The following is a 26,905-nucleotide window of genomic DNA, read 5'->3' as shown; positions in this document are numbered from 1 at the left end:
GAAGTCTCCCAGTGCTGTATGGACAGAGGAGATACAGCTTTCTCCTACATGAATTCCAAAATAGGTTGCTCAGGTACCTTAAAGTGATGGCTCATTCTCTCCTTTTCAAGTCACCTTTACGTCCCTCCCAGAGTCAACACTGGTTAGACCTACACCAAAACAGTTACAAGGTGCCTCCTCCATTTTCTTCTTTCCAACTCTTCTATCCCAACTGTTCTCTTGAGTTTCCTTCTCCTACCTCCTTTACTTCTGTGCCTCGTGATAGGCTTAGAACAACCATCTGATTCATTTCCTCAGGACATCCTCTCCCGCTCCTTGAGATACCCCATGAAACCCATTCATGAAACTGAGATGCACCTGGATGTTTCCCTTCTTCTCCTCTTCTTGGATGTCTCTCTGTCTGAGTGGCGGCCCTGCAAAATATGACCCTTTTTGCCTAGGAGAAATACACAAGCTGGCCTCTGTACTTCCTTATAATTTCCCTATACGACTACATCCTGTGGGAATTACCTTGAATAATGCAAGTACTGAGGCTGTCTGGCTCCAGATGCCTATTTAGCCATCCGAGGCAATCACCGTGCATTGAAAGGCCACCACTGTAAAATGTTAGCTCCTGGGGCAGGGATAACGGATGTGACCTGTTGATAGCGTCATGGATGTGTATGGAGTCCCCTAAATAGTATTATTCCAAGGGCAACGTAGCAGAAACTCATGGATGTTCATTGCAGCCCATGTAAGGCTGACAACGGACGTTTGATGAACTCTATGTTTGAGTGTTTCAAGCACATTCACAGAAGCCTTGGGCTTGGCTTCAGCCTAACAAAATGTTTTTTAATTTCCAACGTGCATTTTTTAATCCTGGGAAGGGCCTTTTGATCTCCATGTTCCGCTTGTTTAATACGTATTCTTAAATAACCCAACAGTGAGCCCATTGAGCTGCCAGACCCGCAGAACACAGCCCGTTTGTTCAGTGGGCTAGGCCGTCGGGGGGGTAGGGGGTGGGGGGAGAGAGCTTTCAGACCCGTCAGTGATTGTAACAATAACACGGCGGAAGCCCCGTTGTGGTGGATAAACAGTGGGCTGAGGCAGTGGGACGGGAGGCTCCCGTTGCACTACCGCTGTGCAGCAGGAAGCAGTGGTGGGGCTGCCCAGGGGAACGCACACTATTTCCCGCTGCCTTGCTGCCAAGCACAATATGTCTTGCACCGCTGCAAAATAGCAGCTCTGGTTCCCGCGCAGTCTTTTGGGGTAGGCAAGCTTCCTTTTAACTCCTTCGCCACCAGCGCCTGCTGCAGCAGCAGCGTCTCTGGCCCAGCGGAATGCTGGGTATTCGTGTCAGTGCCTTTAACCCAGGGAAGTATTGGTGAGGTGCAGTGCTGGAGGCAGCACATGCTCGGTGATTAAGTTTTCAAGGCCTGATCTGACACCCACTGAAGCTGATGAAGAGATTTCCATTGACTTCATGGTATTTTGGATCCGGTCCTAAATTCTCAAAAGTGGCCACGGATGTTGAGTGCCTCTTATTAAGGGTGCTCAACTTGAGACCTTTGGGGCTAGGTTTTCAGAGGTTTCTCAGCTCCATCCTGTAGCAGCCTTCTGGACGACTCTGCTGGTGTTCGAGGGGAATGGAACAACTTACACAGCTGTCCCAGCACAGCCAGACCGCAAACTTTGTGAAATGTTGTCACCACCCCATATGCACCGAGTCCCCTGATATTTTCAGGCTCATTCTAATGCTTCACAATTAAACAAATAAATCCATGTACACTCATGCAACTGGCATTCTGACATGAATCAAAGCTCCTTCAAAACAATTACACCTTCACAGTTAATGGGCTCAAGAGATGGCCCTAAATCAAAATCCCTGATCGGAGCATCCCTCAACTTCAGATCCAGATTCAAGGCTTCATGGCTCAGTCCCGTGTCTAGGAATAGGCTATGGAGGCTTTGCCTTTAGGTTTGAATCCAGCCAATGGGGTGACAGTTGTTGTGACCATCTACTCATCTCACAGCGGACTTGTGAGGCTTACATAATATTTGTAAAGCACTTTGAGAGTCTCAGAAGGAAGGTGTGGTCGACCTGGATTGCAAGCAATTTGTAGCAAGGACTTTCTTCTTTGTGTGTCTCTCTACAGGGCCTGGCATGGCGGGGCCAGGAGCTTGGCTGGTGCGGGTAAATGCTACCACAACAATTAGTACGTTACAAGAGGTGATAGGGGAAATACACACTATTTTTATTCTCGGATGGCTGTCAGCTAGCCTACATAACACGAGTTCAAAGTCTCAGCCCGTTTTGTAATGGACAAGATTTTGGCCCCTCAAACCTACCACCGCAAGTGGTGCCCTTCTTAGCAATCTCAGGACAGAGCCCAAGGATAAGCCAAGGACTCCATGGTTGCGGACATAAGGGCCAAAATAAAAATAAGTCAATTCCATCTTCAGGTGGGTCCGGTTCTCAGCTGGACACAGATATTCATTTGTCCTGGCACATTACTATCTGGGCTGTGTGTAGTTTTCTTCCCAGACAAATTCACTCACGGGGGGAGTAAAGGGTGCCCTGTCCATACCTCCCTGAAGACATTCACTGATGGTCAGTCCAAAACTCCCTGGGAACAAATGAGTGCGCATTGCTAGAGGAACCTCCAGTTCCAGACCACACACATGCTGCCAGATCAGTCAATGGTGCATCACTACCTCAAGGAACTTTATTGGGCATGAATTGCACGTGCTGCTCACAGTAGCGGGACACTTCCGAGTTTCTTTTAAAGCTGCAGCCCTTGCGGGAGGCTTTAAGTGGTGTCGGTTTGGGCGATTAGAATAGCTCGGCTCTCACATTTTCTTTCCTCTTGCTCTTTTTGTTACTACGCAGGAGCTATCATTTTATTCCCAGTGAAAGAAAGAAAGAAAGAAAGAAAGAAAGAAAGAAAGAAAGAAAGAAAGAAAGAAGGAGTATTTCAAGCTAAGAGGCCCAGCTGGGCAAGGCTGGCCCTAGCTCAGTATACTTCTTGAGAGAGACCTGGTCCAGCTGTCCTACTCACAAACACTGGAAGTATCTTGAGTGGCCTTTCCAAATCCATATTTCATCTCCATTCCCTTTGCTGACTTTGCCTTGTTTTCCTAGGAGATCTTTTTGGCCTCCTTCAGCTCTCTGTGTTTGTTCTCGTTTGATAACCAGATGCCTAATCTGATTAATGTGTCACTGATCCTGCCAGCTCGTGACATAGCAGGAAAGCTAGGGCTTGCGGGGGGCGGTTTTTTGGTATTTTTCCTTCTTTTTCAAACTGTATAAAAGGCCGTATGAGGTCCTGTCTAGCACCCTGCTGTGATCAGCTCTGTGCCCAGGCGGAGCCCACGCCAGGGAACAGCAGATACAGTTCATTCCTGGCGCTCCGCTCCGGCAGCTAGATTATGCAGCAACAGCACAATTAGGATTTCTAATTCAATGTTGACATGCCGGTTGGTGGTTTCCTTCCCTTTCTGACTGTCTCTTATCTGTGCTCTGTCATTGGCTGTAAGAGCACATACCTGGTCCCTACAGGTGGGAGCAGCAGGATGGAGAGAGGGGTAGCAAGGTCACCAAAGTATCCATCCCATGTCAGTGTAATCAAACGCCTATCAGTGACTAACCTCCAGGGGGATAATAACCCAGGAAGCAGGAATGAGAGAGAGACAGGCACATACCTAGCCTGCTGTAGGAGAAGACAATGGCTCTAGAAAGCCAGTTCTTTGCCTTCACTGCCGTGAGGAGATTCCCATCTCTTGGGTAAGGAAAATAACCAACCACTTGGGGATTCACCTATAGATCTCATTTTTTCCATTTAGGGGGCGACATTTTGCAAACAAGTGTCCTCATGGAGCTAAGGGTGGAAGAATAAATCAATATGGCCTTGGGGTACGACACCCACAAGGGGTCATCTGTGGGGATTGAACCCAAAATGCTCCCTCTACTGTTCTCCCCATGGAGCCTAACAGTTGCAAAAGGTCAGAGGTCATTCACCAACAGAAGAAAAGGTCCGTTCTGGCTGAGACAGCCGGTCGGGGAACAGAACCCGCACCGTATGACTTAGGTGGCCAGTTATATGGCCTAAATAATGACTAGTAAATACTCCTGACCGTGTACTGAGCTTCTGCTCAAAGTTCTGAGTGAGGGCTGGGCCAGCCCAAGGGGAGCCCCGGGAAGGACTCAGAGGAGTAATTTCTTGCAGCCCTGCACCAGTAGCTGCTTACACCCCTGCCTGTGCTGCATCACCTCTGCTGGCTGGTGCATGTGGGTGGGTGGAGTTAAGCCGCAATCCATTTTCCACCCACACATGCACACGAAGGATTAACAGCCCCATGGAGCCTGCTCCCCACCTCCACCCCGCTCCCCACTGGGCCCAGCCTCATCATCTGGGCAGGCCGCACAGGGAGGCAGGGGCGACCTTACGTTCCTTCGTTCCCCAGCCTAATGGGAAGCGATCCTTTTCACCCATGGACTGGAGGCTACGAGAGCTTGCTCATCAAACCACTCGCCGAATGAGGGCGGCAAAGGTGCAAGGCTGTAAGAGTCACACCTGATGGGTAGAATTCAATTTCCACACAGAGTGAGGGAAAAAAAGCAAAGCAGGCGACCTTGGTCAATTCAATGATGGCAACGAAGAATTCAACCTCCCCTCCTTGGCAGTACTTTCTGAAGTGAAAACCTGCCCACGATCCAGCCTTCCCCTGATGTTCCAGGCCATTCAGTTCATAAAAGATTTGATACTCTTCCAGGAGACCAAGGCCAACAGTTTGGTTTCCATGTGTGATTCTCTGGAGCAGTGCAAGAGTTTGTTTTTACTCTCCGTCTTCTAAAGAGCTTACAACCTCGGACTTGGGCCAGACGCTCTCTGTAGTCCCAGATCTCTCCCCTGCCTGCCCTCTGCTGCAAAGGAGCCCTGCCAAACAAGCCACACTGGTGCCTACAAAAACATGACAACCGTTAGGCAGCTGGTGTGCAGAGACCACTGCCTGTCACACTCACCAGTATTGTCTTGTCGTTTCTGGTACTCCCCAGTCGGTCTGTCTGGATCCAGCTGTTGTCTCTTGCCTTATACTTAGACTGTAAGGTCCTTGGAGCAAGGGCCGTGTGTTTGTTCTGTGTCTGTACAGCACCTAGCACTGTGGGGTCCTGGTCCACGACTGGGGCTCCTGGGACCACAGTAACAACAACGACACAGAGTCACAGAGTTCAAACAAACATGCCTGATCCTGATCTTGGTTAGACCGGTGTAAATCAGAAGTAATCCCAGTGACTCCAGTGGAGACGCAATGGTGTAAAACATAAGTACACATTTAGGCCCTTTATCTTCAGGGAACTGAACGTTCAGAACAATCCTAGGGCCATTTTATGCCTATACAGAGAGTCTTTAAAGCAGTGGGCTCCACCCACTAATGAATTCCCCCAAGGAGTCCACATGACGATTAGCCATTAGCCAAGCTCTGCGCTGCCCCCTGTTGAAGTTGCGGGCACAGGAGTTTGCAGGGCTGGTGCCTGTAGAGGAAAAGGCCGTGACGTGAGCATGCCTATGCTGCATCTTTTCCTGGCTGCTGGAACCACCCATAGGGCCCCAGGGCATCAGGGCCAAAATTAGAGCAGTCCTGAAGCTGCTCTAACCTGGGTCGGGAGCTGAACAAAGCTCCGACTGCCCCAGCCAAGGTGCAAAGTTAGAATACAGCTCTTCTGCAGGGAGGAATTCAGCCCAGGGTGCCTCATTTATTAATTGATGACTTGACTCATGCACATGTGCATGCAGTGCCTAAGTTTCTCTGAGTGCATTTAGGAGATAAACCACCTAGATTTGATTCCTCTCAAGAAACTTCAATTTGTGGGGGGGGGGGGAATGGGAGCTTTGTGTCCCGTCCTTGGGGGTTTGATGTACTTCCAAATGAATGCCAGGATGCCAGATACTCAGGCCCCTTAGGAAGTAATAAATGACTTTTATTAATGCAAATGATAATCGTTTTCACGCTGCAGCAAGGTCACCTCCTGAACTTATACCTGCCAGAGACACAAGGATGCCATCCCCAACCGATTGCTCAAAGAACCCCAGGAACAAAGCCTTGGAACAGCTGACCCACCTCAGGCTGAAGCCTGAGTGAAGAGGTGAAGTCTGCACCATGCCTTGAGGATTAGAAAACAAACTCCAGCGCTGAGGATGGTCTCTTGAGAATGCTCTGCCCAATGTTCTGAGCTGAGGCCTGTCAGCTCTTCTGCTCGATTCTTGTCCTTGGGCTGCCCTCGTCACAATAATATCAGAGCGCCTTCCACTTGAGCAAGCGAGATCTCCCCAGCCGCTGAGGAACCCATGAGGGGAATGGAAAACCTGCTTCGAGACCTAGCTTGGCAACAGCCCCTGTCTCCTTACTTCCCACCCATGTTCTGGCTCTGTCTGTCTCCTTGAACCTGCCTTCCTCCTTCTATTCACCTCTACTCCTCCTGGGGTGCCCACAGAACTGGGTAGCCTCTACCAGCCAACTTGCTACTCCTGTCTCCTATTGCCTCCTTCCACAGTTCTTGAATGGCCATGAACAGATGTCAGTGAGTTATTCAGTGCCGTGGGTTTTACATATGCTGCCTGTATATGAGCCTGGAATGATGCCCATCAAGGCCTGCATGCTGCTTGGAAGCCATCTTCTCCATGTGCCGGTAGCATGCCTGACGTCTTCTGTATTCTTCCGAGCTGCATGCACCTCTTTAGTATGCTGTATTCTGAAGGCCAGATAATAAGGCCATTAATTCTTTGGCTCATGCTGTGAAGTACTTAATGGAACATGACAAGAAAACACTGTTTCTTTCGTGGGAGTAATTACTGTTGGGCTTTAAGTCTTTACCTATGGCAGTAGCTATAATGAGAACCGTCCCATTAAAGGCAGGTGGGGAACATTAAATCCTTAGACACAAGGGCCAATTTTTAACCCTAAAGACATTGTAAAGGCCCAGGCCTGAGCCAGTTAATTTGTATCCAATTTCAGAGCATCTACTGTGGCTTCTTTTCATCATTGTACTCGAAGGCGCTAATTGTTTCTATTTTCTTGCATACAACTCTCCCCAGAGGTTAGAACTGGAGCAGACCCAGGAGGCTGAAATAAGCAGTTCTTGCTCCTTGTTTGAGGAAAGCATCCCTATTCTAAGAGGGTGGGTACCTTTAAGCATGTGTTTAAGCAGTGTCCCAAATGGAGCCCCTCGGGGCCTGGTACAAAGACAGTTGAAATCAATGGAAAGCCTCCCATAGTCTTCTGTAGCTTTGGATCTGGGTCTTGGCATTCTTAAGGCCCAGCCGCAATGCTGAATGACAACGGATGCCGTATCTGAGCTTATACAGAGCAGATCTGCTACGAGGCAGTGGTTCTCTGTGCAAAATGATCCTTGAAGATGGAGGCAGAACTATCCCGTTACTCTTGTAAGCTCTGCCTCTCTCTCTCTGTCTCTGGTGGAGCAGCCTGGAAAAGAAACTGCATTTCCTGAACGTGATGCAAGGATTACAAGGGTGGTGGGGCAGAGGAGGGGGCCGGGAAGGGAGTGGGGGAAAGTTCACAGAGTGTCAACGTGGCAGAGTCTCTGAATGTGTGGGCTTTCGCCTACAGCTGGGCTGACCTCTCAGCAGGGCCTGCGTGGAACAGCACATGGAAAAGGATTCCAGATCAAAGGACGAATAGAGAGGGACAGAGGGAGCCGAGGAATGAGCTGTGTAGCAACAACAATAACAACAGCAGAGGGACCCAGCTTTGCGTGCAGATTCAGCTGACCGGTTGGTTTGACTCTGTGTTACAAAGATTTTTCGTCCTGGATGCCAATTATTCCCATCTAGGTTCAGTAGCACCATGTATAGGAAGGTCCCCCTGCCTCTGTTGCTGGAAGTGACAATTAAGCTAATTACTTTGATACTGCTCCCCATTGTTAAACCCATAACAACAACATTAAAAGGACACCGTCCAGTTGTTTGTCAGCACTTTGGGGCTACATTTAGACTCACTGGTATTTATAAGCAACCTCTGGGAAGCCTGAGACTGCATTTTATTTCTTCTTCACACTTTGCTCCCCATCATATACACATACACTGGTTTGTTTTTATAGGGTTGCTCAAGAAGGCTGAGCTCGACGTCAGTGTTGCCAACTCTCATGATTTTTGTCATGTGTCTCATGATAATTATTGTTTCCCTTAAAGCCCCAGCTCCTGGAGTCAAGTGAATGTGATGTGATGATTTCAGCCTTCATTCTTAAAGAAAAAGTAAGTTTCTAGTCCTCCTGGTTATGGAGAAAGCTTCAAAATGTGACCCCAGTGCAACCTAAAGGCTCAAAAAGCAGAGGACAAATAAAAAGAACACTAAATCTATTATTCATGGATAATCTCATGATTTTGAAGCCAATCTCATGATTTTTTTAACATTTGGGGTTGGCAATACTGAACTCTACACATCTCTTATTGTGGGGTTGGCTTGTGGGACCAGACTGCACATTAGTTTGTTATTACGGGGCTGTTCATGAGGCCTGGGGGCTGCTCACACTGGTTTGTTATTGTAGGGTTGCCAATAAGAGCTGGACTATTGACACTCATTTTTGTGTTTAGGTAGGGAAATAAGCATTGCGGCATTTGTTGTGGAAAAACATATACACAAAGAATGGTGTGACCTTCAAAGGCACCTTAAAAAATAAAGACAGACAAATTTTAGGGCCTATATTGATCTTGACAGTGTCCTTCCAAGGTTGCCAGATGAACCAAGAAAATTCCAAACTCAACACTGGTGTTCTCTTCTTAGCTCAGTGCGGGATGTTATGACTAAGGCCTGGGTCTGGAACTGGATTAAGGAACCACATAAGGATTTGAGTTTAAAGACCTTTTTTTAAACTGGTTTCTAAAATAATGTGACCGTGTCCCTCCTGCCAAACCCTGTTAGAAACTGGTTTAGCTGGAACCAATTTAGACCAAGCTTAAGCACAGTTTCTGTAGCTGGGCCTAAGAATTGCACCACATATGATAGGTAAGGTCCCTGTGGGTATGTCTACACTGCAATTAAACACACGCGGCTGGCCCGTGTCAGCTGACTCAGGCTCAAGCTGCCAGGCTGTAAAACTGCAGTGTAGACGTTCAGGCTCAGTTGGAGCCCAGATAGGGTGACCAGACAGCAAATATGAAAAATAGGGACAGTGGGTGGGGCGTAATAGGAGCCTACATAAGAAAAAGACCCAAAAATCAGGACTGTCCCTATAAAATCAGGACATCTGGTCACCCTAAACCCAGACTCTGGGACCTTCCCCCCATGTAGGATCTCAATGCTCAGGCTCCATCCCAAGCCCAAATATCTACATCACAATTGTACAGCCCTGTGGCCCGAGCCTCACAAGCTCGAATCAGCTGACACGTGCCAGCCGTGTAGACCTACCCTCTGAGTCCCCTCGAACTCCTCAGCAACACTTGGTTACCTAAAAGTGTTTCCTCCTGGTGCTCTGGATTACCTCACATTTACCAATCTAAGCACATCATTTCAGCACAGATATTGTGTGTGTGCATGAACTGCAAATGTACTGAGCTGACGGAAAGCTCTACAGCAGAGGCCTGTTTAATTACACTATGCCAACAAAATGGATCGTGGTTTATGGACCTCACGCTGCGCTCGGTGCCAGGGTGTTTAAACCTGCCCGCTTCAGGCTAATGACGTTCACTGCAGACCGTGTATGCTCTGCAATAGTCCATTCCTTTCCTCTTGCTCAGAGGGAAGTAAACATGACAGATCTTCAGACCATTTGTTCTTCTGCGTTTGACAAGGCACTCACGAGTCAAGGATCCATTTGCCTTTCTAAACCAATGTACCTGCCAAGTCAGAGGCTGAAGACCAAATAGGGACTGTACATGTCAAGTTAATGAAGGGCCATCCAGGCAAACCGCCCTTGGCTCGCTCAGAACCACCAGTGGGAGCTGGCTTAGCGACCTTTGAAAACACGCCGCCAATGAATACAGAAAAGGATACGTGACAGGCAGCTTATGAACAGTAAAAGACTTGGGCATTAGTCTTCAGAGCCTTGTATACACATTTTTGTGCATGGTCGAGCCAGTGGAAATGGGTTTAGAACCTGACCCATACGTTCTGGAACTTTGTTTCTGACATTTTAAATATTTAACACAGGATTGAAGGAGGCCTCCTGGGTCGCAGAGTCCAGCCCCTGGCTATCACTGGCCATCCCGACATATAATCCTGTTGAAAATGTTATTGAGCACCATTTTCAAACTAGTCAAGTCATTTGCCCTCCACTGCTCCTCCTGGGAGGCTGTCCCAGAACCTCCCTCTTCTGGTGGTCAGAAACCTTCTTCTCATTTCCAGCCAGAATTTATTCATGGTCAGTTTATCCCCATTTGTTCTTGTGCCAACATTGTCCTTTAGCTTCAATAGTTCTTCACCCTCCTTGATATTTACTCCCCTTTGCCTTTATAGGGAGCAAGGAGAACCCTGCTCAGCCTTCCTTTTGCTAAGCTAAACAAACCAGTGCTTTGTAAAATGGCATTACTACTTCCCTACATGTACTGGAACCACCTCCCCTAATACATTCTGGGATTGCATCTGCCTTTTCCGTGGCCACATCACATTGATGGCTCATAGTCATCCTGCAATCAGCTTATACAGCAGGTTTTTCTCCTCCTCCTCTATCATTTGCAATTGATAAGCCCTCAGTTTACAGCAGAAATACTTTTCTGTATTTCTATCCCCCGCAATTGTGTAGAACAGTGACTGCCTCCTTGGAAAATGCTGATCCGATCGGATTCACTACAACGGATTCATTATGTAGGGTTATGCGAACTGGACTATTTATATTAGTTTGTTATTGTAGGGTTGCTCCTGAGTGCTAGACCACACACAGTGCAGTTTTTGTTGATATGTACGAGCATTAATGGGACACAATGGCTTGTTATTATAAAATCACTCATGAGGTTTGGCCTGGGCACCTCATACAATTTGTAATTTCTCCCAGAGAACATTTCTTTCTGCCTAGATACACAGGACCAAATTCAGCTCTTAGTTTCACATAAATCTGGAGTAATGCCATGGTAGTGCTAATCCACATTTAAACTAGTTTATTATTATAATTATCTGGACTAGCTCTTCAGCTTGTATAAATCAGCATAGCTCCACTGACTTCAGTGCTGAAAGTCTGACCTCAGCTGAGATTGTAGTGCCGGATTTCTATTGTGGCAGCACTCAGAGGCCTCAGTCAAGATTGGGGCCCTTGAATGCAGAGGAATGAATCCACTTTCTGGCTGAGGCAACGACTGAGAGGGACCTCTGCTGTTTCCTACTTTTCACTTCAGTTCAGGCTCATTTTGGAAGTACCCCCAGATAGGTATCGCAGGAGCATTTTTCAAGTCAGAAGACAGAGAACACCAGAGATAGTCTAGTTCTAATCTGCGCTGGCCTCATATTTCACTGAGTACTAGATTATGTTATCACACCCCTTCTAGGAATCACCTCAGCGTCCTTTCCCCAGCCTTTAATCTTCACTTGACCTGTTTATTTCACCAGAATAAACACCAGCTCGTTGTAATTTTCAGAACAAGCCTAATAGGGAATTACAGGCTAATTGATATAGCTCTTTGGATGCCTTGCATTTCTCTCATATTAACAACACAGGAAGTGGCTTGTCTTTGTTTGAACGGCCTAAACTGAACGGATGCTCTTGTTGATTCTAATTGATTGTTTGGATTTTTCTTCCCTTGGCTCTCAAAGCCTAGAAACAATGTGCATTGAATGTTTGATTTGAAACTAGCAAAGCTCAACAGTTATGGAGGAGCAACGGGCCAGAGCCACAAATGGGGACCCAAATTCATCCAAAGTTTATTGCAGGGAAAGGGGGAGAAGATCTGAGCATTTGCTTTGGACCCACCTCCAGGTTGGAACAGATCAGAAGAGTATCTAGGAGTTAAGGTGTTCATCCATGGCTGATATGAAACTTTCCAGTCTCCAGTCTGGCCTGGAGATTAATGTATCCCAGCCACTGACTTCTCTTTGATAAGGGAAGCAAAGGGATGCAAAGAGAAATATGGCCAGAAGACTTAAAGACAATAAGGAAGAGTCTGTAAGTATATTAGGAACAAAAAGAATCCTGCTCATGGTATTGGTCCATTACTAGATGGAAATGGAAGAATTCTCAATAATAATGCAGAAAAGACAGAAGTGTTCGATAAATATTTCTGTTCTGTATTTGGGGAAAAACAGGTGATGTAGTTATATAGTATGGTAACACTCTTTCCAGTCCACTAATACCATGGGAGGATGCCTTACCGGGGTAGACTCAAGGAGCTCAATCTATTTATCTTAACAAAGAGAAGGTTAAAGGGTGACTTGATTACAGTTGATAAGTACCTCCAGGGGAACAAATATTTAATAAATGTCTCTTTAGTCCAGCAGAGAAAGGTTAATATGATCCAATGGCTGGAAGTTAAAGCTAGAGAAATTCAGACTGGAAATAAGACATCAATTTTTAACCATGAGAATAATTAACCAGTGGAGCAATTTACCAAGGGTCGTGGTGGATTCTCCAACAGTGACAATTTTTAAATCAAGATTGGATGTGTTTCTAAAAGATCTGCTCTCGGAACTATCTTGAGGAACTTCTGTAGCTTCTGTTATACGAGAGGTCAGACTAGATGATCACAATGGTCCTTTCTGGCATTGCAAAGTATGAATCTTTGAAATCAAGACCCCAAGATTTGAAAATAAGGTAGAGAACTATAAGCTTTATTGACCAGGCCTGGACTGCATCACTTTCTGTGTAGCACTGACTGACTCCTAATGTCCTAGCCTGGCATGCACTGGGCTCAGTATAAAAACTGGGATAAAACAGCTAAGGTGGGAGTCTCTTTTAGGGTGACCAGACAGCAAGTGTGAAAAATCGGGACAAGGGGTGAGGGGTAATAGGAGACTTTATATAAGAAAAAGACCCAAAAATCAGGACTGTCCCTATAAAATTGGGACATCTGGTCACCCTAGTCTCTTTAGTGTTTCCAAAGCCTGGTCCTCTCCTGAAGGATTGTATGGGGTCACAGTCTTAACCAGTAGATGTTTATTAAAGAACTCAGCTGCAGCTACATACACATAGAAAGGCTTCCACACAGATTATGTCCCAGTTTTCCTCCTTGTTTACCAGGGCAATGCCCTGGCTGGTTCGCTATACCGAACACAGACACACCTCCTGACTGAATAATATACTGCAAGTAAAAGTATCTTTACATCAAGAACACTACAGAAATTCCATGAGAACTGACTGCCTCACAACCTCCAGAACTTTCTGAATCGGAGGACAGGTCTACACTACCACGGCAAATCGATCTAGGCTACGCCACTCATGTGACGTGAATAATGTAACTGACGTCGATGTTGCTAGATCCACTTACCGCTGTGCTCTCCTGATGACTGACCTTACTCTTCTCGGGGAAGAGGAATACAGAAATTGACAGGAGAGCTCTCCCATGAATTTAGCACGTCTTCACCAGACCCGTTAAATCGATGCCACTGCATTGATTGCAGCAGCGCCGATTTAGCTCTGTAATGAAGATGTGCCCGAAGAAATAGACGCAAACCTGATCTGAATCTGTTCAAGATTTTGCAGAAGTTAGGAATTGGATCTGGGGTAAACCTTCAGCATAAACCCATTTCTGTTTTAACAGGTTTCATTGTACACAGTAGATAACAACTTGAGAGATATCACTCTGGGCCCACTGTTTGCCATGTCATTTTCCTTGAACGTCTTTGAGTACTAGAAGCACAAGTGGGACTCATTGAAATTGAAATGCTGGCTGTAGTCTCCAAAGGATTCACTTATCTCCCCATCCCATGGGGCCAGCCTTAGGAAATTATTGAAATCTCTATGATCATTCCCTGATGTGCACTTTAGATCCCTGGATAGCAATGAATATGGCATTCCAGCTTGCACAAACTTAATGAAAAGGGAAAATTCAGCTACTCAAAAGTCCCTCCTTAATGCACACTGAATACTAAGAAACTTACCTCTCCAGTGTATCTAAGAAGCATCAGAGACGCTCTTAATCTTGAATGGCTGTTTCATTCAAACTAGTGACAAGGAGATCACAACACTCATATTGCAGACTTTTGGGGGCAGGGACTATCCTTTTGTCCTCGGGTCTGGGCTAGCAGTGGTGTGCCAAGGGCATCGGCAAAGGTGTGGAAGTGGGTCTATTTGTGGAGAGACTGAAATATCTACCTTTCGTGCTGATCAGCATGGTTTCTGCTCTCGGACGAGAATAATGATGCTGTTGTAAGTCAGGAGTGAAGTGCCTCAGCAGAGCTGTGGGCCAGGACACCCCGAGGTGGGGGCCAAAGGGGAAGTTTGTCCCAGGACCCCCATTTAAGAGGGGCCCCAAAATGACAGCAGGATGCCCGGGACACAGCTGAGTGAGAGGCGATGTGACCTGGCACCTGGGGTTGCAGTACCGCTCAGTCATTTGGGTCATTTTTTGGGAAGGGTAGGGGCCTCAGTTTCAGATTTTGCCCAAGGCCACCAAAAACTCCTGTGTGGCCCTGGCTGGGAGGGGTGGGGGGGCAGGACTAGGGTGACCAGACAGGAAGTGTGAAAAATCAAGATGGGGGTGGAGGGTAATAGGCACCTATATAAGACACAGCCCCAAAGATCAGGACTGACCTTATAAAATCGGGACATCTGGTCACCCTAGGCAGGACTGGGATATTCTGGATGTGACAGAGCAGGATTATGGGTTTGCAAAGCTCTCTGGGAGAGCTTGCCTAGTGCCTGCTCACACAGCGGCGCCCCAGTTTCTAGTCCATGGCTTTGTTTCATACACATCAAATTCGCCATCAACAATAGATCAGCTGCAGCAGAGAGACAGCCTGCATTGTTCCGCAGACACAAGGGTGCTGAGATCGGCAGAGGGGGGTGGAATCAGAATCCCTTGGGGAATCAGCTGCTTCTGTGGTGTACCCAGCTCCCAGATTTGTGCCGTTTTGCATCTGCAGGTACCTGGTGTTACAGTCACTGCTCTTGAAACCAGCATGGTGCTGTACTCAGCAGTCTCGCTGCTCGGTAGCCTATAGGCCAGGTGCTTACAGATGGGCTCAACCTGCCCCCTAGTGTTTTCATCTTTGTTGGAACTGTGAAATCCCGTAGTGCAAAAGACAGTAACAATCTATTCACCATCATGCTTGGGGCTCAGAGATGGGACAGGTCTGGCACAGATCCCAGCAGCTTCGTGCCGGGTTCTCCTTGGGCGTCTCTGGTCTGAATCCTGCAGCACGGTATTGGTCAGCAGCAGCAGCAGCTATTTGCAAGAGACACGTTACCAGTGCTGAAAAGTAACAGGAGAGAACAGTTTTTCATTCGTGTCCAGCAGTGGTGTGAGGCTTAATTCATGAATGCTGCCAAAGCACATGAAAATCCTCCAATGCAACGTGCTACCGAAAGGTAAATTTTATTATGAAACCATAGATGCTGCTGCTATTCCGTGCCAATGGGTGAGACCATCGCCCCCTGCTGGGATCCCAGAAGGCTGCAGTTCAAACTTGGTCCTGAAATGATCCCAGGTAGTGTCCCACGGGTCAGGCCGTAGGGTGCTTCAGCTGGAACGACATTGACTTTCAGTGGGAGTCAGGCACCTTCTTAGACACTTGTGAATATCCCACCTAATAAACCTGTGGACCCCCATGTATGCTCCGCCAGCTGCTTTCAGACACTCTGCCTCCAGGACTCACTGCCTTCCAGCAACCATGGAACCCTCCCCTCCTGGGGACCCATTGCCTTCACTCGCCACAATAAGAAAGTAACCTATCGCTGTGCTGCACATTCCCCGCAGAACTAACGCCAGCACTTCGCGCCTGCACAGGCATTGTCACCCGTACAGCTCAAAGCAAGGCGTATCGGCCACCCTGTTTTACAGACAGCTGACCCGCCCACATACAGTGGTGACGGGGCCATGCGGTTGGTAGACAGCCAAGCCAAGCATCAAGAGGTTAAGTGAGTCAAACGATTGCCTTGGAATACAATCCCAGTCTCCTGCCCGGTCCATTGGGTAAGGTGGGATGATGTTCCCCTCCAGAAAAGCCCCAGTGTTGTGTGTGGAAATTCTCATGCCGTTTTCCCTTTCGCCCAGGTCACAAGCAAAGTGAGCCCCAGCTCTTCCTGCTGGAGCTGCCTGTATTGCTCACGCGATCGGCAAATGAAGCTCATTGGATTGGCGCCCCCGGGCTTTGCTGGCATCCTTTCCTTATTGCGTAGCCTTTAGGACAAAGCCACCCAAAGGGCCCCATAACCTGGTGTCAATGTCCCTTTCTCCCTGCCCTGCTGTTTCCCACTCCCCCGTGAGGCTGGGCAGCTCTGTGGTCTCTCCAGCAGTCTGTCCAGCGGCCGTGCGGGGTGCAGTCATTTGTCGCTCTCTCACACTGGGGTTGTCTTCCTCCTGTTGGAAGTTTGAGTGTTTGCTGAGTGACTAAAATGGGTCTGCAAAAAGAACAGGAGGACTTGTGGCACCTTAGAGACTAACAAATTTATTTTAGCATGAGCTTTCACGGGCTACAGACCTACTTCATCAGGTGCATGTAGTGGAAAATACAGTAGGAAGATATATATATACACAGAGAACATGAAACAATGGATGTTACCATACACACTATAAGGAGAGTGATCAGTTAAGGTGAGCTATTATCAGTAGGAGAGAAAAAGAACTGCATATATCTTCCTACTGTATTTTCCACTGCATGCATCCGATGAAGTGGGTCTGTAGCCCACAAAAGCTTATGCGCAAATAAATTTGTTAGTCTCTAAGGTGCCACAAGTCCTCCTGTTCTTTTTGCAGATACAGACTAACATGGCTGCTACTCTGAAACCTAAAATGGGTCTGGCACCCACGAATGTCAGCCAGGGAAAGTCTAACTCCCATGTCCGTGGGAGGCAAGACCTTGGGATTGAAGCCTAATGTTTATATGGCCAGAAGTGACCGTAGTACATTGCTGCTGCGTGAGCTCCATGAGCACACGCAGCCTGTTTTGCTCCTGGCAGGGGAGTTGGACCGATCCGGCCCCGCAACCGTCATCCTGTATGTGGAGAATGAAGCTCGGCCCTTAGACCAAGAGCAGAACAAATAAGATGGTGCGTCAGCGAATCCCCTCACAGCAGCTTGACAGGAACGCCTTACCACTGGCCTGGCACTTCTCGCTCACAGCTCCTGAGACACTTTACAAACTGAGTTCCAGACTATTCCCAGCCACGTGCTCGCCCACCACGGAAATCTGGCAACTGCCCGGCAACCGTTTAGGGCCATAAGTGAGGAACGGTACAGTGTCCAGCTAAAACTACAGGAGCTTGGGGAGAGGACGAGGAGTTAATGTCATGAAAAGGTAGGTCAGCCAAGGCTCCAGTGTTAACTCATTAAAAAAGCAACATGGGGTCTTTTAATTATTACAAGCGGCTAGAGCTTGAGTTCTGTGTCTTAGAGGAATGGCAACAGAGCACCTCCAACACCCTACTAGGGCATGATTCAGAACCTGCTCACAAGGAAGAGTACCACCTACTACAGCATTATCGGGGGGTGGGAGGTCGTTCTCAGAGCACCAACCAGCCCTGGTTCTGGTTAGCCGCTAAGATGTGCCAAGAGATGACACAGCTGCACACACTGAGAGCCCCAAGGAAGTGTGCTCAGGGCATGGATGCTGAGCAGCTCTGGAAATCTGGCTCTTAGTGTCTCAGTATCTACCAAAAGCAAGAGAGTATCTTTCTTCCTAGCTAGCCAGTCCCAAAGTTACACATTTCCCTCCCCCAGGCAAGTCTGCAAAATGGAACTGGTGTGATGGCTGCCAAGTGCCAAGTCCCGGGATGACCTCATCAGTGCAACATCTGGAATTGTTTAAGAAACCCAAAGCTGTGATTACAGTGACTGCACTTCGGCAGCCTCGGAGAGCTCCACAGGAACGCCCCTCCACTAGGCCTTTTTCTCTTGCTGATTAGCGAGTGAGGCGAGCCAACCTGAGAGACAACTCCTAGATGAAGGCCAGCGTGGAGTTTTTCAAAGCCCAGGGCTTTTTCTTAAAACACCTCCACCCCTGCCTTTCTTCAAATGCTGCTTTTATTTGTTTGTCTAGTGCACATTCTAACTGCCCATTGTAAATTCAAGGCAATGTGTTCTGTTGCTGAACTCGAAACTGGAATGCATTTGCCAGAAGAAATCTCTAAGCTGGGACAAGAGGTTAAGTTAGAAAGAGACAGATCATTCAGGATCTAGGAAGCCACAGATCTGAGAGGAGCATAGCAATATTCACTGGGGACAGAGGTGACCTACAGATGTACCCACTCTGGAAGGAGAAAAGCCCCCATTCACAGTTCCTTTCCGCTGCTGCAGAATCCAGCTAAACTAGAATCACTACAGCATCAGCTCTTTTGGAACAAACACCACCAGAATCGAACCCTGGTTTACTGCCACTGGGTGACAAGAGAGTTCACACACTCCCCCAGCGATGGAAAGGCCGTACGGTGGCACATCTGTCCCAGAGGCCAGGCTAACGATTCCCACCATGGGATAGGACAGTCCCAAAGCTCCTGCAGCTGGCACATAGCACTAGTGGTCTCTAACGAGTGGTGCATTATCTGCCTGTTATACTACCATCTAGTGGCCTTCCTGGACACATTTTGAGGCTGATGAAAATTTTTTTTGGTTTGGTTGAAAATTGTCTTTGCAATGTTTTGGGCTTTTATCAAAAAACTAATCCACCTGCCCTGCAAAAACCAGAAGATTCCAGTTTAAAGAGAAATTATTTCCTTTCTATCTCCCCTTCGCCATGCAGGTTCCCCTTCCCCAGCTCCTCTATCCCTCCCCTTCCTCACCCATCTCACCGTGATATTCACCAGGTTTGACTGGCGTGAAAAAACATCCGGGGGCAGTGCTGCTGATGGACTCCAGCCACTCACTGTGCACATGCAGCTCAGAGTCTCCCAGTCACCCCTGTCCCTAGTGCACCATAAACCTGGCATGCGTTCTGTTATTTCACTAGAGTGTAACTTACAAACAGTCTGGGCTCCTCTCTTGGGGTTGAAGTCTGGTTTAAACTACTCGTCCTGGATGCAAAAGGAGCAGGGCAGAAGGGGAATGAGGAGGGAATGGTAGTGAGTTGATGAATGATGGGCCCGAAATTGTAGTAAGGTTTGGGCTCTTCGGCAGGTTGACTGGCCAAGTAGCTGGGGGGAAGCAGCAGACGTGACCTATCTTGATTTTAGTACAGCTTTTGACACAGTCCCAAATGACATTCTCATAAGCAAACTAGGGAAATGCAATCTAGATGAATTTACTTTCAGGTGGGTGCACAACTGGTTGAAAGATTGTACTCAAAGAGTGGTTATCAATGGTTCACTGTCAAACCATAGGGCGTAGCTAGTGGGATCCCATAGGGACCAGTCATGGGTCCAGTACTAGTCAATATTTTCCCAAATGTCTTGGATAATGGAGTGGAGACTATGCTTATACAATTCGCAGGTGACACCAAGCTGGGAGGAGCATCAAGCATTTTGGAGCACAAGATTAGAAGTCAAAACGTCCTCGACGAATTGGAGAATTGGTCTGAATTCAACAAGATGAAATTCAGTGAAGACAAGTGCAAATTCCTACACTTCAGAAGGCAAAGGCACATGCGCTACTACGAAATGGAGACTAGCGGGCGAGGTGGTCGTACTGCTGAAAAGGATCTGGGGGTTATAGAAGATCCCAAATTGAATGTGAGTCAACAGTATGATGCCGTTGGGAAAAAGACTGTTATCATTCTAGGGTGTATTAACAGGAGCGTATGTCAGACCCAGGAGGTCATTGTCCTGCTCTGCTCGGCCCTGGTGAGGTCCCAGCTGGAGGATTGTGTCCAATTCCGGGTGCCGCACTTTAGGAAAGATGTGGACAGATTGGAGAGAGTCCAGAGGAGAGCAACCAAAATGATAAAAGGTTTAGAAAACCTGACCTGTGAGGAGAGGCTAAAAAAAATGTGTATTTTTAGTCTTGAGAAAAGAAAACTGAGCGGGGACCTAATAACAGTCTTCAAATATGTTAAGGGCTGCCTATAAAGAAGATGATGGTGGATTGTTCTCCATCTCAGCTGAAGGGAGTGCAACCCCCCCCCTTATAAATTAAAAACACTTTTTTATATATTTAACACCATTGTAAATGCTGGCGGCAAAGCTGGGCTTGGGATGGTGGCTGACAGCTCACAACCCCCCATGTAATAACCTTGCAACCCCTTGAGGGGTCCCGACCCCCAGTTTGAGAACCCCTGCTCCAGTCCAAGCCTCTGCCGGGGCAGGACCGTTCTCCACAGGACACTTTCTGAAGATCCTTCCACTCTCATTTGAGGCTGGGATTTCCAAAGCAGCCCGAGGGAGTGAGGGTCCCAGCTCCCACTGGATTGCCACAGGAACTGGGCACCAAAAGATGGAGCTTCCCCCAATCCCTCTGGGAGACTCTTCTCTCATCTACCATAGCTCCCTGGCTGGAAGATTTCCCTGGTATTCAATAGAAGTGTTGAAATTGACTTAAATGAGAGCAGAATCAGGGCCTCCCTGCAGTCCATCCCTCTATATGTATACTAGCCAAATCCTTGGCATGGGCAATCGACTGGGAACTTCTTTTCAACCTGCCTTCTAATGCAAGAATGAGGGGACACTCTGTGAACAGCAGCACATTTTAAAGTGATCAAAGGAAATACTTTTTTCCCCCTGATGATGCACAATTAGCCTGTGGAACTCACTGTCACAGGAAATCACTGAGTTTACTGCCAAGAGTTTAGCAGGATTCAAAGAGGGACATTTCCATGGTAATAATATTCAGAGTTATAACATTAAAGATGAATTTAAAATGCAAGTTTGGTTCAGGGCATAAACCAGCCTCTAACAAAAGGAGGTGGGAAACTTATTCCGTAACATCCCACCAGGGGGATCCCCATCATCGATCATATTTCAAGACCTTATGTCACCATAGAATCTGGCCACTTCACAGTCTTTAATGCATTTTTTCCCAAAACACTCCTGGGAGGCAGGGCCACAGAGAGGCCAAAGGAGTAGCCCATGGTCACGCAGGAAGTCTGTGGCACAACAATTTGAACCCAGATTGCCCCTGGCTGTGGCTAGTGCCCTAACCACTAGACCATCCTTTTTGTCTTCTAACACCTTCCTCTGATTTGTCAGGGGCTGGCCAGTGCTGGAGACAGGCTACTGGATCAGACGCCAAGTCTGATCCAGGTTGGCACTTCCTAAGTTCCTAAAATCTGCCTCAGAGTATGGAACTGTTTCCCTAGATGCATGAAAGGGCTACGCAGGCAAATGAAAGACCTCTTGTAAAATGTCTCTGAAAGGATCCCAGCCCCTCAGTTCACCTGCAGTGTAGATTTCCTTTCTTTATGTGAGTTTGGGGCTGGTGGAAGGGTCTGGACTGACTTCTTCAGAGGCCAAAATCCTCCACCGAGCATAACACTATCTGCATTGTCAAATAACAGAGGGGGGGAATTTAGGCTGAATACCAGGGAAATCTTCTGGCCAGGGAGCTATGGTAGATGAGAGAAGAGTCTCCCAGAGGGATTGGTGGAAGCTCCATCTCTTGGTGCCCAGTTCCTGTGGCAATCCAGTGGGAGCTGGGACCCTCGCTCCCTCCAGCTGCTTTGGAAATCCCAGCCTCAAACAAGATTGGAAGGAACTTCAGAAAGTGTCTTGTGGGAAACAGTCCTGCCCCGGCAGAGGCTTGGACTAGAGCAGGCGTTCTCAAACTGGGGGTCGGGACCCCTCAAAGGTTGCAAGGTTATTACATGGGGATGGGGGGTTGCAAGCTGTCAGCCTTCACCCCAAACCCAGCTTTGCAGCCAGCATTTATAATGGTGTTAAATATATAAAAAGGGGTTTTTAATTTATAAGGGGAGGTGTCGCACTCAGAGGCTTGCTACGTGAAAGGGGTCACCAGGACAAAAGTTTGAGAACCACTGGACTAGAGGATTTAATAGGCCTTTCTCCTCTCTAACACGTTTGCTCCGATGCTGTGACGAAACAGTTTAGCCTTCAAACAATCCCAGTAATCCTGTTAGGGCTCGTGGAAGAGTTTAGCCCTGACAACAGTTAGCAGATGTCTTGTTTCAGCCACTTGTCAAGGAGCGACAGGCCTGGGAGATGGCCCAGTCTGGCTAACTCTGAAGGGGGAAGAAGTAGGCGTGGAAGAATATTACAGTAAGAGGCTGTAATAGAGGCACAATATAACTGCCGTCTTTTGACAACAAACACCACATTTCACAAATGCACAAGGCCAGATCCTCAGCTGCTGTAAATCAGTGAGCTCAGGGGAACTACATTAGTTTACACCAGCTGAGAATCTGGCCCGTGGTTTCGGAAAACATGGCCAATGGCAGGAACGTGCATTTTTTAAATTCTCCGAGAGATAACACCTCGAGGATAGACTGTCCTGGGACGCTGCCCAGGCCGGATCGCTCCACTAGGAGAAGAAACAGACCAGAAGGAATATGCAGAGAATAAGAAAGACCTGAGGCAAGTCCTAGCAGAGACCAGGGCCACCCAGAGGGGGGGGGCAAGTGGGGTAATTTGCCCCAGGCCCCCATGAGAGTTTTTTGGGGCCCCTGGAGCAGGGTCCTTCACTCGCTCCGGGGGCCCCGGAAAACTGTCACGGGGCCCAGGCCCCCGGAGCTTCTTCCGCTACGGGTCTTCAGCAGCGGGGGGTCCTTCTGCTCTGGGGCGGAAGGACCCCCCACCACTGAAGTGCCGGGTCTTCTGTGGTAATTTGGCAGCGGGGGGCCCCCGCCACGGGTCTTCGGGGCACTTCAGTGGCGGGTCCCAGAGTGGAAGGACCCCCCGCTGCCGAATTACCGCGGGGCCCCCCGCCGCCGAAGACCCCAGGCCCCCTGAATCCTCTGGGTGGCCCTGACAGAGACAAAACAGCCCCCTCACCCCAGCATTGCAATGTCAGCAAGAAAGGCCACAAAGCTACCTGGCGTGAAAAGAGAGAACCACAAGGACATCCCTCCTCCTCCAGATCCCGGTGCAGTGAGCGGAAAGACTCCTGGTGACTTTGAGCTGGCTTAGGGCCAGGGAGCACGGGATCTGCGGTTCTCTTCATAGCACCTTCATGCCACGCCCCTGCTACCGGCCGGTGCTCAGAATAGTGCAGTCGCGCATGTACATATCATTATTATGATCTGTATTTGAGCAGTGCTCCGGGACTGTAAGCCAGGTCAGGGTCCGTTATCCTGGCCCATCTCTTTGACCATATCATCCTTCTCTTGGCATCCCTCCATGTCAACCGTAAGCTGATTGTCTTCACTTCCGCGGCCATTCATAGCCTCCCACCCCCTTCCTATCAGCTCTCATTCATGATGAGGTGTTAACTTCCGCCTCTGGTTGGCCCATGACACCTGCCTCCGTAGCCCACTTGTTCAATTTGCAAATAAGCCCCTTGGGGTTCAATTCTTGCCTCGTGCTCTCCCGCCTGGCTGTTTCCAGCCGTCGTCTCTTGCCTTGTACTTGGACTGGAAGCTCTTTGGGGCAGGGGAAGTCATTTTGTTCTGTGTTTGTACAACGTCTGCCACAATGGGAGCCTGGTCCATGACTAGGGTGACCATATGCCCCATTTTGGCTGGGACAGTGCCTTTTTTAAGCCTGTCCTGACTTTTTTTGGGGGGGGGTGCGGGGGGGCAAAACTGGGCATTTGTCCTGTTTGCTTTTGCCAAATGGGACGAATGCCCAGGTTTGCCAAAAAAAGTGGGGTGCGACCTCTAGTGGGGTGCAGAGGACCGTGCCAGGGGGCGACACCAGCCCCATGCGGAAGAGAGAGGACTCAGATGAGCAGCTTGGGCCGGGCTAGTCATGCACAAGCGGGGTGGGGGGGCAAGAGGCTCAGGCCAGTCCCTCATGGGCCAGGGGCGGGGGAGCGGCTCAAGCCAGCCCTGCACAGGTGTGGGGGAGCGAGTGGTGCAGGCCAGCCCTGCATTGGGAGGGGGGTTCTGGGCCAGTGGCTGATGCCAGCCCCATGATGGGGAGTGGGGGGGCCTTGAGCTAGCCCCAGGCATGTCCCGTTTTCCCTTTGGGGAAATACGGTCACCCTATCCGTGACTGGGGTGCCGAAACTCTACCGTAATACGCATAATAAATCATCATCACAACAACAAATGATAATATTAGCAAAAGGCTCTTTAGATCTCAGCTTCCAGGCAGGTGCACAGCGTGAGAGGCGGATTCGGAGGTACCTAGATTTCTCCAGGCTTAAAAACGACTCCCCTGGACTTGCCCCAGAAGTGGAAAGGGAGCTAGCACAGCTGTGGGAGAGCACGTCATTCCAAAATGCCCCAAGATCCCTTGGCTGGACGCTGCTTTGTCAAAATTCTGTACAATAGGCGCTATTTGCTGAGATTTCCAACCTCTCACATGGGAACAAACTTAGTCTGCTGGAAGTCAGGACTCCTGGGTTCTATTTGTGACTCTGCCACTGACTCTCTGAGTTACTCATTTAACTTCTCTGTCCCTCAGTTTCCCCATCTGTAATTAATTTTACTCACTCAAGTTAATTAAAGGCCATGGGTAACATTTTCTAAAGCTCCTACATGATTTAGGAGCCAGGACTTCCACTCTTAAGTCATTTACGGGGCTTTTGCAAATCCCAACCTTAGTTCTTTTGTGTTTAAAGCACTTGGACGTTCCTGGACAAAGTACTACAACCAGATACTGGTTACAGAATCTCTCTGAGATCTTCACACAGAGAACCATATTTACACCAATGCTGAAATGTAGGGAACAACCCTGCATTGCCTGGAGTGGGACTGAATGATCAAATGGGTCACCCACGTTTAGATTTGTAATAGATACATTTATCAACAGTCATCAATGAAGCTTCAAAGCTCTGGGTGAGAATTTACCAGACACCAACCCCAAGGTTCCTGCCCAAGTTCTACTCTGGTAGACCCAACAACATGGAGCTGTATATTCTGCTGTATATTTCGGAGTTGGGTGACATACCCCCCATGCTACTAAAGTATTCTTTCCCACTTCTGGGTAGTAGAATTGGCAGGTTCCGTTCCTGGCAGATACTCAAGATGAGCAGGAGGCAGTAATTATCGGCCAATTTTACTTAGCAGGAGAGTAAAGTTTGTATTAAATCTGCACACTGGGATGCTCTTCGAAACAGCACTTGTGGGCACAAGCAATGTACCAGCTTTGTGAGTGTCCCAGGCAAGGGAAACCATAGCAGGAAAACCATTTGTGTACGAGAGAGAGAAAAGCAACTTGAGAAAGAAGGCCTGATGGAGACTCTTTTCCCTTTATGTCTCAGCTCCCCTGGGTAACTCGCCTTTGTAAACATATGGGCATTTGGCATCAGATGGTAAATTATCCCTGGACCTTTAGAATAACAGAATACTCGTGCTTATAAGCCCCGGTGGTTTATTTGTTTTGTAAACCACAGCCTTGCCTGCTGCTCAAACACAAGGTCTCTCTCCAAGCTGAAACCCAAGCTGTTAGGACCAAACAGAGGTGCTATTCATCCCCCTGACTAGCCAGTTCAGTCGGGTTACAGAAACCCACCCGAACCCCCTCACACAGCTCTGCAGTGCAAAATCCCAGAGCACTAATTGGCCTCTAGAACTCGTGTGATGGCGCTGGCAGCAGGTGCAGGGTACCCTTGTCTTCTCTTACCAAACTCTATCACACTGACATCGGGGCCCTGGGTGGCCAGACCCTTAGCTGGTGGAAATCAGTGCAACTCCCCTGAGGTCAATAGATTCCTTTGCTCCATCCCCTCAAAGAGCTGGATTCCCTGGCGATGGGTAAACTTTTGCTCACAAGTATTTCAGCTGAAACTAGATTCCTAACTACAAAGCTGAACGAACTTGTCCCCTCCTGACTGTAGTACGTAATGATGATGATGATGCAGGAAAGGAAACGCGAAAGGAAGAGAAAGGCATTTTTAGCATCAAATGCTGACCAGTTACCTTGAGCCTTTCATTATTAATCATATTTCTTATGGCAGTGCCTAAGGACCAGCCAAGTCTAGTGCCCCATTATGGGAGGCGGTGTAGAAACCCGAGTAGAAGACGGTTCCAGCCCTGAAGAATTTACAGTCTAGACAAGGCAGACACTGGGAGGGGGTGGGGTAGAACGCACCAGCCAAGTGAACAACGGGACAAAAGCAAACGTCATGTTAGTTCCACAACTTAGGGGGTGATGGGGTAGTTTGGTGGCTGATAAGTGCATCAGGCAGGCTATGGGTTATTTGGTTTCTAATGGTTTTAAGGCATTTGTTACAACCATGACAGCTAGCACTGCCTCTACAGTGAGAAATAAGGTGGCTACACAAAACCCCCTTTCCCAGGACAGGTGTCAGGTTGCAAAGTAGGAGTATCAATTTTGCAGGAGATACGAAATCAAAAACAAACCAAATGCCTTCCCCCAGGAGACAGTCCCTTATGAAATATGGGAATATGAAAATATGAATAGGGACCGATTCCTGTAGATTGCTGTTGAAACATCCTGTGGATGTTAATAGAAAATTCTACCCTGCTATAGAATTCTTTAGGATGGATAAATGAGCTATAGAAAGGAAGGAGGCGCTTGTGGTTAAAATGCTGGAGTAGGATTCAGGAAAGCACCATTCATTTCCTCGCTGCGCAACAGATTTCTTCTGTGACCTTGGGCAGGCCATGTAACATATCTGTGCCTCAGTTTCCCCATCTGTAATACTCTTTTTCTATCTTGTCTATTTAGATGGTAACTCTTTGGGGCTTCCTCTTACTGTGTATATTCAATGCCTAACATAATGGTGCCTGATCTCAGCTGTGGCTACGAGACACTACCATGATACAAACAACCACAAGAAAGGGTTCTGGAGAAATTACTCCAAAAACCCATAGCTAATAA

This window comes from Mauremys mutica, chromosome 18 (genome assembly GCF_020497125.1).
Source record: "Mauremys mutica isolate MM-2020 ecotype Southern chromosome 18, ASM2049712v1, whole genome shotgun sequence".
Taxonomy (NCBI): domain Eukaryota; kingdom Metazoa; phylum Chordata; order Testudines; family Geoemydidae; genus Mauremys; species Mauremys mutica.
This window is presented reverse-complemented; position numbering follows the sequence as displayed.